The sequence below is a fragment of the Bombina bombina genome, chromosome 3 (genome assembly GCF_027579735.1).
Source record: "Bombina bombina isolate aBomBom1 chromosome 3, aBomBom1.pri, whole genome shotgun sequence".
In the NCBI taxonomy this organism is placed as follows: Eukaryota; Metazoa; Chordata; class Amphibia; order Anura; family Bombinatoridae; genus Bombina; species Bombina bombina.
The window spans coordinates 1,100,713,535-1,100,727,414 of NC_069501.1; the positions used below are offsets into that span (position 1 = coordinate 1,100,713,535).

The following is a 13,880-nucleotide window of genomic DNA, read 5'->3' on the forward strand; positions in this document are numbered from 1 at the left end:
AAAAGGTGTTATTTTTACTCATACAGTTTACAAACATGTCTATAACAATGCAAATCATTGCAAAATATACTTAGCCACACCAAAACAATCTGTACTGTATATTAATTACCTCACACCATACCATGACAATCTGCATGAATGTGTACAAGAAAAATTTGCCCAGTTTATGTAGCCATTATCCTCATTATAAATTTATAAGTAATACATACTATTCTACTTCTTACAACTAGTGTTAATTGTTGAAATCTATTTTGAAAAAGAAAAAAAAGTTTTTACACAACCTTATACAATAAAATACTAAACAAATTCATTAAAAAAGGGATCTATTAAGTGTTAAGACTAGACATGTCTGTAACTGTGCCAGTGGCCCTTGAGAAGCTGTGCTGGGACTATCTTCCAACTAAATCAATACGTCTGCTGAAGTCTATCACTGTAATAACACATCTAATGAAAAGTGACTTTAGCTCACACAAGATATTTTGGAAACACATTTAATGAGGAAAACAGCTCATGCAGAACTGCTGATGGTGTTTGGTGGTGTCATTTTGTGCATACAAAGCACATACAGATCAACCACATTTAAGGCAGAGTATGGTATAATCAATATATAAGGTTAATGTAACATTATGGAGAAAATCCAGCATATAAAATATAACCACAGGCCACATAAAATATGATTTTAAGGTATAAAATCAGAAGACAGAACAAAGATAGCTCAAAAGAAAAAAAAAACTAAATTTATGCTTACCTGATAAATTGATTTCTTCGATGGTAAGACGAGTCCACGGATTCATCCTATACTTGTGGGATATTATCCTTCCCTACAGGAAGTGGCAAAGAGAACCACAGCAGAGCTGTCTATATAGCTCCTCCCTTAACTCCACCCCCCAGTCATTCGACCGAAGGTACAGGAAGAAAAAGTAGAAACTACAAGCTGCAGAGGTGACTGAGTTTAAATAAAAAAAATATAATCTGTCTTAAAATGACAGGGCGGGCCATGGACTTGTCTTACCATAGAAGAAATCAATTTATCAGGTAAGCATACATTTAGTTTTCTTCTATAAAGGTAAGACGAGTTCACGGATTCATCCTTTACTTGTGGGATACAATACCAAAGCTACAGGACACGGATGAACGGGAGGGACAAGACAGATGGTTAAACAGAAGGCACCACTGCTTGAAGAACTTTTCTCCCAAAAACAGCCCCCGAAAAAGCAAAGGTATCAAATTTGTAAAATTTGGAAAAGGAATGAAGCGAAGACCAAGTCGCAGCCTTACAAATCTGTTCAACAATAGCATCATTTTTAAAAGCCCATGTGGAAACCACCGCTCTAGTAGAGTGAGCTGTAATTCTTTCAGGAGGCTGCTGTCCAGCAGTCTCGAATGCCAAACGGATGAAGCTTTTTAGCCAAAAGGCAAGAGAGGTAGCCGTAGCTTTTTGACCTCTACATTTTCCAGAATAGACAACAAACAAAGAAGATGTTTGACAAAAATCTTTGGTCGCTTGCAAGTAAAACTTTAAAGCACGAACCACGTCCAAGTTGTGCAATTTCCTGATTAATATTCTTATTAGTAACAACCTTAGGAAGGAATCCAAGTTTGGTACGCAGAACCACCTTATCAGCAGGGAAAACAAGATAAGGCGAGTTGCATTGCAATGCAGATAGTTCAGAAACTCTTTGAGCCGAAGAGATAGCAACTAAAAACAGAACTTTCCTAGATAGAAGCTTAATATCTATGGAATGCATAGGTTCAAACGGAACCCCTTGAAGAACTTAAAGAACCAAATTCAAACTCCATGGCGGAGCAACAGGTTTAAACACAGGCTTGATTCTAACTAAAGCCTGACAGAACGACTGAACGTCTGGAACATCTGCCAGACGTTTGTGCAGTAGAATTGATAAAACATAATTTATGTAAGAACTTACCTGATAAATTCATTTCTTTCATATTAGCAAGAGTCCATGAGCTAGTGACGTATGGGATATACATTCCTACCAGGAGGGGCAAAGTTTCCCAAACCTCAAAATGCCTATAAATACACCCCTCACCACACCCACAATTCAGTTTAACGAATAGCCAAGAAGTGGGGTGATAAAAAAGTGCGAAAGCATATAAAATAAGGAAATTGAATAATTGTGCTTTATACAAAATCATAACCACCACAAAAAAAGGGCGGGCCTCATGGACTCTTGCTAATATGAAAGAAATGAATTTATCAGGTAAGTTCTTACATAAATTATGTTTTCTTTCATGTAATTAGCAAGAGTCCATGAGCTAGTGACGTATGGGATAATGATTACCCAAGATGTGGATCTTTCCACACAAGAGTCACTAGAGAGGGAGGGATAAAATAAAGACAGCCAATTCCTGCTGAAAATAATCCACACCCAAAATAAAGTTTAATGAAAAAACATAAGCAGAAGATTCAAACTGAAACCGCTGCCTGAAGTACTTTTCTACCAAAAACTGCTTCAGAAGAAGAAAATACATCGAAATGGTAGAATTTAGTAAAAGTATGCAAAGAGGACCAAGTTGCTGCTTTGCAAATCTGATCAACCGAAGCTTCATTCCTAAACGCCCAGGAAGTAGAAACTGACCTAGTAGAATGAGCTGTAATCCTCTGAGGCGGAGTTTTACCCGACTCGACATAGGCAAGATGAATTAAAGATTTCAACCAAGATGCCAAAGAAATGGCAGAAGCTTTCTGGCCTTTTCTAGCACCGGAAAAAATAACAAATAGACTAGAAGTCTTTCGGAAAGACTTAGTAGCTTCAACATAATATTTCAAAGCTCTAACAACATCCAAAGAATGCAACGATTTCTCCTTAGAATTCTTAGGATTAGGACATAATGAAGGAACCACAATTTCTCTACTAATGTTGTTGGAATTCACAACTTTAGGTAAAAATTCAAAAGAAGTTCGCAACACCGCCTTATCTTGATGAAAAATCAGAAAAGGAGACTCACAAGAAAGAGCAGATAATTCAGAAACTCTTCTGGCAGAAGAGATGGCCAAAAGGAACAAAACTTTCCAAGAAAGTAATTTAATGTCCAATGAATGCATAGGTTCAAACGGAGGAGCTTGAAGAGCTCCCAGAACCAAATTCAAACTCCAAGGAGGAGAAATTGACTTAATGACAGGTTTTATACGAACCAAAGCTTGTACAAAACAATGAATATCAGGAAGAATAGCAATCTTTCTGTGAAAAAGAACAGAAAGAGCAGAGATTTGACCTTTCAAGGAACTTGCGGACAAACCCTTATCTAAACCATCCTGAAGAAACTGTAAAATTCTCGGTATTCTAAAAGAATGCCAAGAAAAATGATGAGAAAGACACCAAGAAATATAAGTCTTCCAGACTCTATAATATATCTCTCTAGATACAGATTTACGAGCCTGTAACATAGTATTAATCACAGAGTCAGAGAAACCTCTTTGACCAAGAATCAAGCGTTCAATCTCCATACCTTTAAATTTAAGGATTTCAGATCCTGATGGAAAAAAGGACCTTGAGACAGAAGGTCTGCTCTTAACGGAAGAGTCCACGGTTGGCAAGAGGCCATCCGGACAAGATCCGCATACCAAAACCTGTGAGGCCATGCCGGAGCTACCAGCAGAACAAACGAGCATTCCTTCAGAATCTTGGAGATTACTCTTGGAAGAAGAACTAGAGGCGGAAAGATATAAGCAGGATGATACTTCCAAGGAAGTGTTAATGCATCCACTGCCTCCGCCTGAGGATCCCGGGATCTGGACAGATACCTGGGAAGTTTCTTGTTTAGATGAGACACCATCAGATCTATTTCTGGAAGTTCCCACATTTGAACAATCTGAAGAAATACCTCTGGGTGAAGAGACCATTCGCCCGGATGCAACGTTTGGCGACTGAGATAATCCGCTTCCCAATTGTCTATACCTGGGATATGAACCGCAGAGATTAGACAGGAGCTGGATTCCGCCCAAACCAAAATTCGAGATACTTCTTTCATAGCCAGAGGACTGTGAGTCCCTCCTTGATGATTGATATATGCCACAGTTGTGACATTGTCTGTCTGAAAACAAATGAACGATTCTCTCTTCAGAAGAGGCCAAAACTGAAGAGCTCTGAAAATTGCACGGAGTTCCAAAATATTGATCGGTAATCTCACCTCCTGAGATTCCCAAACTCCTTGTGCCGTCAGAGATCCCCACACAGCTCCCCAACCTGTGAGACTTGCATCTGTTGAAATTACAGTCCAGGTCGGAAGCACAAAAGAAGCCCCCTGAATTAAACGATGGTGATCTGTCCACCACGTTAGAGAGTGTCGAACAATCGGTTTTAAAGATATTAATTGAGATATCTTTGTGTAATCCTTGCACCATTGATTCAGCATACAGAGCTGAAGAGGTCGCATGTGAAAACGAGCAAAGGGGATCGCGTCCGATGCAGCAGTCATAAGACCTAGAATTTCCATGCATAAGGCTACCGAAGGGAATGATTGTGACTGAAGGTTTCGACAACCTGAAATCAATTTTAGACGTCTCTTGTCTGTTAAAGACAGAGTCATGGACACTGAATCTATCTGGAAACCCAGAAAAGTTACCCTTGTCTGAGGAATCAATGAACTTTTTGGTAAATTGATCCTCCAACCATGATCTTGAAGAAACAACACAAGTCGATTCGTATGAGATTCTGCTAAATGTAAAGACTGAGCAAGTACCAAGATATCGTCCAAATAAGGAAATACCACAATACCCTGTTCTCTGATTACAGACAGCAGGGCACCGAGAACCTTTGTAAAAATTCTTGGAGCTGTAGCTAGGCCAAACGGCAGAGCCACAAACTGGTAATGCTTGTCCAGAAAAGAGAATCTCAGGAACTGATAATGATCTGGATGAATCGGAATATGCAGATATGCATCCTGTAAATCTATTGTGGACATATAATGCCCTTGCTGAACAAAAGGCAAGATAGTCCTTACAGTTACCATCTTGAACGTTGGTATCCTTACATAACGATTCAATATTTTTAGATCCAGAACTGGTCTGAAGGAATTCTCCTTCTTTGGTACAATGAAGAGATTTGAATAAAACCCCATCCCCTGTTCCCGGAACTGGAACTGGCATAATTACTCCAGCCAACTCTAGATCTGAAACACAATTCAGAAATGCTTGAGCTTTCACTGGATTTACTGGGACACGGGAAAGAAAAAATCTCTTTGCAGGAGGTCTCATCTTGAAACCAATTCTGTACCCTTCTGAAACAATGTTCTGAATCCAAAGATTGTGAACAGAATTGATCCAAATTTCTTTGAAAAAACGTAACCTGCCCCCTACCAGCTGAGCTGGAATGAGGGCCGCACCTTCATGTGGACTTAGAAACAGGCTTTGCCTTTCTAGCAGGCTTGGATTTATTCCAGACCGGAGATGGTTTCCAAACTGAAACTGCTCCTGAGGATGAAGGATTAGGCTTTTGTTCTTTGTTGAAACGAAAGGAACGAAAACGATTATTAGCCCTGTTTTTACCCTTAGATTTTTTATCCTGTGGTAAAAAAGTTCCTTTCCCACCAGTAACAGTTGAGATAATAGAAACCAACTGAGAACAAAATAATTTGTTACCCTGGAAAGAAATGGAAAGTAGAGTTGATTTAGAAGCCATATCAGCATTCCAAGTCTTAAGCCATAAAGCTCTTCTAGCTAAAATAGCTAGAGACATAAACCTGACATCAACTCTGATAATATCAAAAATGGCATCACAGATAAAATTATTAGCATGCTGAAGAAGAATAATAATATCATGAGAATCATGATCTGTTACTTGTTGCGCTAAAGTTTCCAACCAAAAAGTTGAAGCTGCAGCAACATCAGCCAATGATATAGCAGGTCTAAGAAGATTACCTGAACACAGATAAGCTTTTCTTAGAAAGGATTCAATTTTCCTATCTAAAGGATCCTTAAACGAAGTACCATCTGACGTAGGAATAGTAGTACGTTTAGCAAGGGTAGAAATAGCCCCATCAACTTTAGGGATTTTGTCCCAAAATTCTAATCTGTCAGACGGCACAGGATATAATTGCTTAAAACGTTTAGAAGGAGTAAATGAATTACCCAATTTATCCCATTCTTTGGAAATTACTGCAGAAATAGCATTAGGAACAGGAAAAACTTCTGGAATAACCACAGGAGATTTAAATACCTTATCTAAACGTTTAGAATTAGTATCAAGAGGACCAGAATCCTCAATTTCTAAAGCAATTAGTACTTCTTTAAGTAAAGAACGAATAAATTCCATTTTAAATAAATATGAAGATTTATCAGCATCAATCTCTGAGACAGAATCCTCTGAACCAGAAGAGTCATCAGAATCAGAATGATGATGTTCATTTAAAAATTCATCTGTAGAGAGAGAAGTTTTAAAATATTTTTTATGTTTACTAGAAGGAGAAATAACAGACATAGCCTTCTTTATGGATTCAGAAACAAAATCTCTTATGTTATCAGGAACATTCTGCACCTTAGATGTTGAGGGAACTGCAACAGGCAATGGTACATTACTAAAGGAAATATTATCTGCTTTAACAAGTTTGTCATGACAATTAATACAAACAACAGCCGGAGGAATAGCTACCAAAAGTTTACAGCAGATACACTTAGCTTTGGTAGATCCAGCACTAGACAGCGATTTTCCTGTTGTATCTTCTGACTCAGATGCAACGTGAGACATCTTGCAATATGTAAGAGAAAAAACAACATATAAAGCAAAATTGATCAAATTCCTTAAATGACAGTTTCAGGAATGGGAAAGAATGCCAAAGAACAAGCTTCTAGCAACCAGAAGCAATAAAAAATGAGACTTAAATAATGTGGAGACAAAAGCGACGCCCATATTTTTTAGCGCCAAATAAGACGCCCACATTATTTGGCGCCTAAATGCTTTTGGCGGCAAAAATGACGCCACATCCGGAACGCCGACATTTTTGGCGCAACATAACGTAAAAAAATGACGCAACTTCCGGCGACACGTATGACGCCGGAAACGGAAAAGATTTTTTTGCGCCAAAAAAGTCCGCGCCAAGAATGACGCAATAAAATGAAGCATTTTCAGCCCCCGCGAGCCTAACAGCCCACAGGGAAAAAAGAGTCAAATTTTTGAAGGTAAGAAAAAAATGATTAATTCAAGTGCATTATCCCAAATATGAAACTGACTGTCTGAAAAATAAGGAATGTTGAACATTCTGAGTCAAGGCAAATAAATGTTTGAATACATATATTTAGAACTTTATAAACAAAGTGCCCAACCATAGCTTAGAGTGTCACAGAAAATAAGATTTACTTACCCCAGGACACTCATCTACATGTTTGTAGAAAGCCAAACCAGTACTGAAACGAGAATCAGCAGAGGTAATGGTATATATAAGAGTATATCGTCGATCTGAAAAGGGAGGTAAGAGATGAATCTCTACGACCGATAACAGAGAACCTATGAAATAGACCCCGTAGAAGGAGATCACTGCATTCAAATAGGCAATACTCTCCTCACATCCCTCTGACATTCACTGCACGCTGAGAGGAAAACCGGGCTCCAACTTGCTGCGGAGCGCATATCAACGTAGAATCTAGCACAAACTTACTTCACCACCTCCATCGGAGGCAAAGTTTGTAAAACTGAATTGTGGGTGTGGTGAGGGGTGTATTTATAGGCATTTTGAGGTTTGGGAAACTTTGCCCCTCCTGGTAGGAATGTATATCCCATACGTCACTAGCTCATGGACTCTTGCTAATTACATGAAAGAAAGCAGATATCTGTCCCTTTAAGGAACTAGCCGATAGCCCCTTCTCCAATCCTTCTTGGAGAAAGGACAAAATCCTAGGAATCCTGATCTTACTCCATGAGTAGCCTTTGGATTCGCACCAATAAAGATATTTACGCCATATCTTATGATAAATTTTCCTGGTGACAGGCTTTCGAGCCTGAATCAAGGTATCTATGACCGACTCAAAGAACCCCTGCTTGGATAAGATCAAGCGTTCAATCTCCAAGCAGTCAGTCGCAGAGAAACTAGATTTGGATGCTGGAACGGACCTTGAATCAGAAGGTCCTGTCTCAGTGGCAGAGTCCATGTTGGAAGAAATGACATGTCCACCAGGTCTGCATACCAAGTCCTGCGTGGCCACGCAGGTGCTATCAAAATCACCAAAGCTCTCTCCTGTTTGATTCTGGCAATCAAACGAGGAAGGAGAGGAAATTGTGGAAACACATAAGCCAGGTTGAACGACCAGGGTACTGCCAGAGCATCTATCAGTACTGCCTGAGGATCCCTTGACCTAGACCCGTAACGAGGAAGTTTGGCATTCTGACGAGACGCCATCAGATCCAATTCTGGTGTGCCCCATTGCTAAATCAATTGTGCAAACACCTCCGGATGGAGTTCCCACTCCCCCGGATGAAAAGTCTGACGACTTAGAAAATCCGCTTCCCAGTTCTCCACTCCTGAGATATAGATTGCTGATAGATGGCAAGAGTGAGTCTCTGTTTAGAAAAAAGAAATGCAATCAATTGGCACAGTGTCTGACTCAAGATAGGAGTCTAGAAGGTATAAATAGGCTTGGTGCTGACCCTTAAAATACTGATCAAATATAAGGGAGGGGGAGAGAGTTTGGAAATAGAGGGGATGTTAGCACTCAAACTCCTATTGTAGTAATCTACTGTATTGAAACAGTTAGTAGTAAGTGTCTAATTTGGGTATTAAAACATATAAATTTTATTGTTATTTGATAAAAGTGATAAATATCACCCCTATCCACACCAATCATAAAATATATAAGATAAGATAAAACCAATGTTGAAAAGGTTAACAAACACTCCTTACAACGTACTAAAACCTTAGGGTGGAAGCCCCCCTGTATTCCTGGCCGATAACCGGATACTTTGGCTTCAGATGACAGAGGCAAACCCCCAAGGCTTATAATGTACGTCAACAGGTAAGGGTGAAAAAACAAAAGAACAAAGTGAGTTCTAGGGACCTCACAAACGCGTTTCGGCCATTGAGCTGGCCTTTTTCAATGTATATAGGTTCAGAGTATCAAGCCGAATGTCCAAAGCGGCTTCTTTATAAACCATCCCTATCCGTATCAGAGCCAATCCGTAGCGTGTGTCAAGCACACCCCTCTCACCAACCAATCTTAATTCTGCAGTAAAAAGTGACACCCTCCTTTGACGTGGTGGTGTACCATTCGCTGGGAATCTCATGGCGTTGTATAATCACGCCTACTACCGTCACGCCCCCTGTCAAACATACTTGGTTTACAAAACATAGGGCAAAACATCATCATGCCACAATACAATGTTGTCTTATATAACCACAATCGGACATGGCCTGTTGCTTATAAGTGGATCGTATGACTATCGTCATTCAGATTAATACAGCAGAGAATCTCATTGCATTATTTACTTATTATTATAAGTAGCAAGGGTTGTCAGTGCTTATGAGCTATAAGTGTGTCAAACTTCATGCGGTATAAACAATGGTTATTTGGTGATGTGATACAAGACTGTTGAATCTCCTCGGCACTATGTGTTTGAAAAACCATGTCACCGGTATGTAAAGTCCTTAACAAGGCATTATCAATGCCGTACTAATGGAATTATTAGAGCAATGCCGTACTTAGGTGATTATTAGAACGCATATTAAGGGTGAGAGATATAAACTAATTTCACTTGGCTCGGATACGTATGGGATACCGGAAGGAAAGTCAAGTACTATATTGATTATGATGTGCACTTACAGATTATCATAGAATGTATTTACACTGATTCTTAAAAAACTTGCCATATATTAAACCTAGCAATACATACTGTAGTGGATATTGCCTTAGTGAAATGGTTAGGATAACGTATATACATAAAGAGGTAACCCAAAAAGAATTTAATTATAGTAAACTTTGATACAATAGTATTAACTACTTGTTATAGAGCTAGAAACATAAGTAGTAATTTAATCTCTATCAGGTATAACCCCCTTCTGGGTGCACATCAAATTTTTGGGATATGGTTATCATAGAATGTATATATACAAGAGAGGATACACAAGAAAGGCACTAGCAAAAGCATACAATAGAACATTACACAAAGACAGAATGGAACTTGTAAAGCCAAAAAGTACCCTACCATCTGATCTGTTAAGGTTCATATCCATATACACAAGCCACAGTCATATAATATCAAATATTATACGTAAACATTGGCATGTACTTAAAAGTGATGAAGTTTTACAAACTATAATTCCTGATAAACCTTTGTTCACCTATAGACGGGCAAATAATCTTAGAGACTGCCTAACTACAGGGAGTGCAGAATTATTAGGCAAGTTGTATTTTTGAGGATTAATTTTATTATTGAACAACAACCATGTTCTCAATGAACCCAAAAAACTCATTAATATCAAAGCTGAATAGTTTTGGAAGTAGTTTTTAGTTTGTTTTTAGTTATAGCTATTTTAGGGGGATAACTGTGTGTGCAGGTGACTATTACTGTGCATAATTATTAGGCAACTTAACAAAAAACAAATATATACCCATTTCAATTATTTATTTTTTACCAGTGAAACCAATATAACATCTCAACATTCACAAATATACATTTCTGACATTCAAAAACAAAACAAAAACAAATCAGTGACCAATATAGCCACCTTTCTTTGCAAGGACACTCAAAAGCCTGCCATCCATGGATTCTGTCAGTGTTTTGATCTGTTCACCATCAACATTGCGTGCAGCAGCAACCACAGCCTCCCAGACACTGTTCAGAGAGGTGTACTGTTTTCCCTCCTTGTAAATCTCACATTTGATGATGGACTACAGGTTCTCAATGGGGTTCAGATCAGGTGAACAAGGAGGCCATGTCATTAGATTTTCTTCTTTTATACCCTTTCTTGCCAGCCACGCTGTGGAGTACTTGGACGCGTGTGATGGAGCATTGTCCTGCATGAAAATCATGTTTTTCTTGAAGGATGCAGACTTCTTCCTGTACCACTGCTTGAAGAAGGTGTCTTCCAGAAACTGGCAATAGGACTGGGAGTTGAGCTTGACTCCATCCTCAACCCGAAAAGGCCCCACAAGCTCATCTTTGATGATACCAGCCCAAACCAGTACTCCACCTCCACCTTGCTGGCGTCTGAGTCGGACTGGAGCTCTCTGCCCTTTACCAATCCAGCCACGGGCCCATCCATCTGGCCCATCAAGACTCACTCTCATTTCATCAGTCCATAAAACCTTAGAAAAAGGTTGAGATATTTCTTGGCCCAGTCTTGACATTTCAGCTTGTGTGTCTTGTTCAGTGGTGGTCGTCTTTCAGCCTTTCTTACCTTGACCATGTCTCTGAGTATTGCACACCTTGTGCTTTTGGGCACTCCAGTGATGTTGCAGCTCTGAAATATGGCCAAACTGGTGGCAAGTGGCAATTTGGCAGCTGCACACTTGACTTTTCTCAGTTCATGGGCAGTTATTTTGCGCCTTGGTTTTTCCACACGCTTCTTGCGACCCTGTTGACTATTTTGAATGAAACGCTTGATTGTTCGATGATCACGCTTCAGAAGCTTTGCAATTTTAAGAGTGCTGCATCCCTCTGCAAGATATCTCACTATTTTTGACTTTTCTGAGCCTGTCAAGTCCTTCTTTTGACCCATTTTGCCAAAGGAAAGGAAGTTGCCTAATAATTATGCACACCTGATATAGGGTGTTGATGTCATTAGACCACACCCCTTCTCATTACAGAGCTGCACATCACCTAATATGCTTAATTGGTAGTAGGCTTTCGAGCCTATACAGCTTGGAGTAAGACAACATGCATAAAGAGGATGATGTGGTCAAAATACTCATTTGCCTAATAATTCTGCACACAGTGTACAAGCCACTTCAATCGTAATGCTAAAAAAATCCCTATATTTAATGAATCTATAGCATGCGGACACTGCAGCATATGTGCTCATATGCAGAAGAAGAAATTTGTAGTTGACAGATTCAATAAAAAGTGGTTTATCAAAAATCATATCAATTGTAAGAGTATGAATGTAATCTATTGCCTGTCATGTGAATGTGACCTTGTTTACGTCGGAATGACTATGAGAAGCCTAGGTACTAGGATGACTGAGCATCTCAGTAACATCAGATTAGCTGCTCGTGATGTGGAGAATGGTAAAAAGATTGCTAGACACTTTTTGCAAAAAACATAATGGTAAAACTCAGGGCTTCAAATGTTGGGGCTTAGAGTCCATTAAACCTGGTATTAGAGGTGGGAATACTGAAGATGCATTATTAAAGAAGGAAGCGAGGTGGATATTCAGATTAAATTCTGTTCTGGCATGAACGAGTACAATCATTTCTGGGTATATTTGTAATCGCCGTTTTATAACTAGTAGTAATAGACATTTGTCAAATCAAGGCCCTTAGATATAGAATAAGGGTGTAAAACTCTGTATAAGAACATATTACTGATGTCTGCCCTTACAAAGGAATAATGAGATCACTCATATCTGTAATGAGTGTGCTAATATCAATATACTACTAACATAAACTGATTAACAACAACCATATCCCAAAAATTTGATGTGCACCCAGAAAGGGGTTATACCTGATAGAGATTATATTACTAAGTAAATGTTTACAGCTCTATAACGAGTAGTTAATATTATTGTATCAAAGTTTACTATAATTAAATTCTTTTTGGGTTACCTCTTTATGTATATACGTTATCCTAGCCATTTCACTAAGGCAATATCCACTACAGTATGTATTGCTAGGTTTAATATATGGCAAGTTTTTTAAGAATCAGTGTAAATACATTCTATGATAATCTGTAAGTGCACATCATAATCAATATAGCACTTGACTTTCCTTCCGGTATCCCATACGTATCCGAGCCAAGTGAAATTAGTTTATATCTCTCACCTCTCACCCTTAATATGCGTTCTCATAATCCCCTAAGTACTGCATTGCTCTAATAATCTCCTTAGTACGGCATTAATAATGCCTGTCTAAGGACTTTACATACCGGTGACATGGTTTTTCAAACACATAGTGCCGAGGAGATGCAACAGTCTTGCATCACATCACCAAATAACCATTGTTTATACCGCATGAAGTTTCACACACTTATAGCTCATAAGCACTGACAACCCTTGCTAGTTATAATAATAAGTAAATAACACAATGAGATTCTCTGCTGTATTAATCTGAATGACGATAGTCATACGATCCACTTATAAGCAACAGGCTGGGTCAGATTGTGGTTATATAAGACAACATTGTATTGTGGCATGATGATGTTTTGTCCTATGTTTTGTAAACCAAGTATGTTTGACAGGGGGCGTGATGGTAGTAGGTGTGATTATACAACGCCATGAGATTCCCAGTGAATGGTATACCACCACGTCAAAGGAGGGTGTCACTTTCTACTGCAGAATTAAGATTGGTTGGTGAGAGGGGTGTGCTTGACACACGCTATGAATTGGCTCTGATACGGATAGGGATGGTTTATAAAGAAGCCGCTTTGGACATTCGGCTTGATACTCTGAACCTATATACATTGAAAAAGGCCAGCTCAACGGCCGAAACGCGTTTGTGAGGTTCCTAGAAGTCACTTTGTTCTTTTGTTTTTTCACCCTTACCTGTTGACGTACATTATAAGCCTTGGGGGTTTGCCTCTGTCACCTGAAGACGAAGTATCCGGTTATCGGCTAGGAATACAGGGGGGCTTACACCCTAAGGTTTTAGTACGTTGTAAAGAGTGTTTGTTAACCTTTTGAACATTGATTTTATCTTATCTTATATATTTAATGATTGGTGTGGATAGGGGTGATATTTATCACTTTTAACAAATAACAATAAACTTTATATGTTT

The 13,880-nt window shown here is 38.9% G+C and overlaps 1 protein-coding gene across 1 annotated transcript in view; it reads right to left on the bottom strand.

Annotated features, from left to right (window-relative positions):
• The window catches only part of NBEA (neurobeachin), a 1,472,531-nt gene that overhangs the window by 140,538 nt on the left and 1,318,113 nt on the right, over nucleotides 1-13,880 (bottom strand). The gene's annotated exons all lie outside the window — the stretch shown is intronic.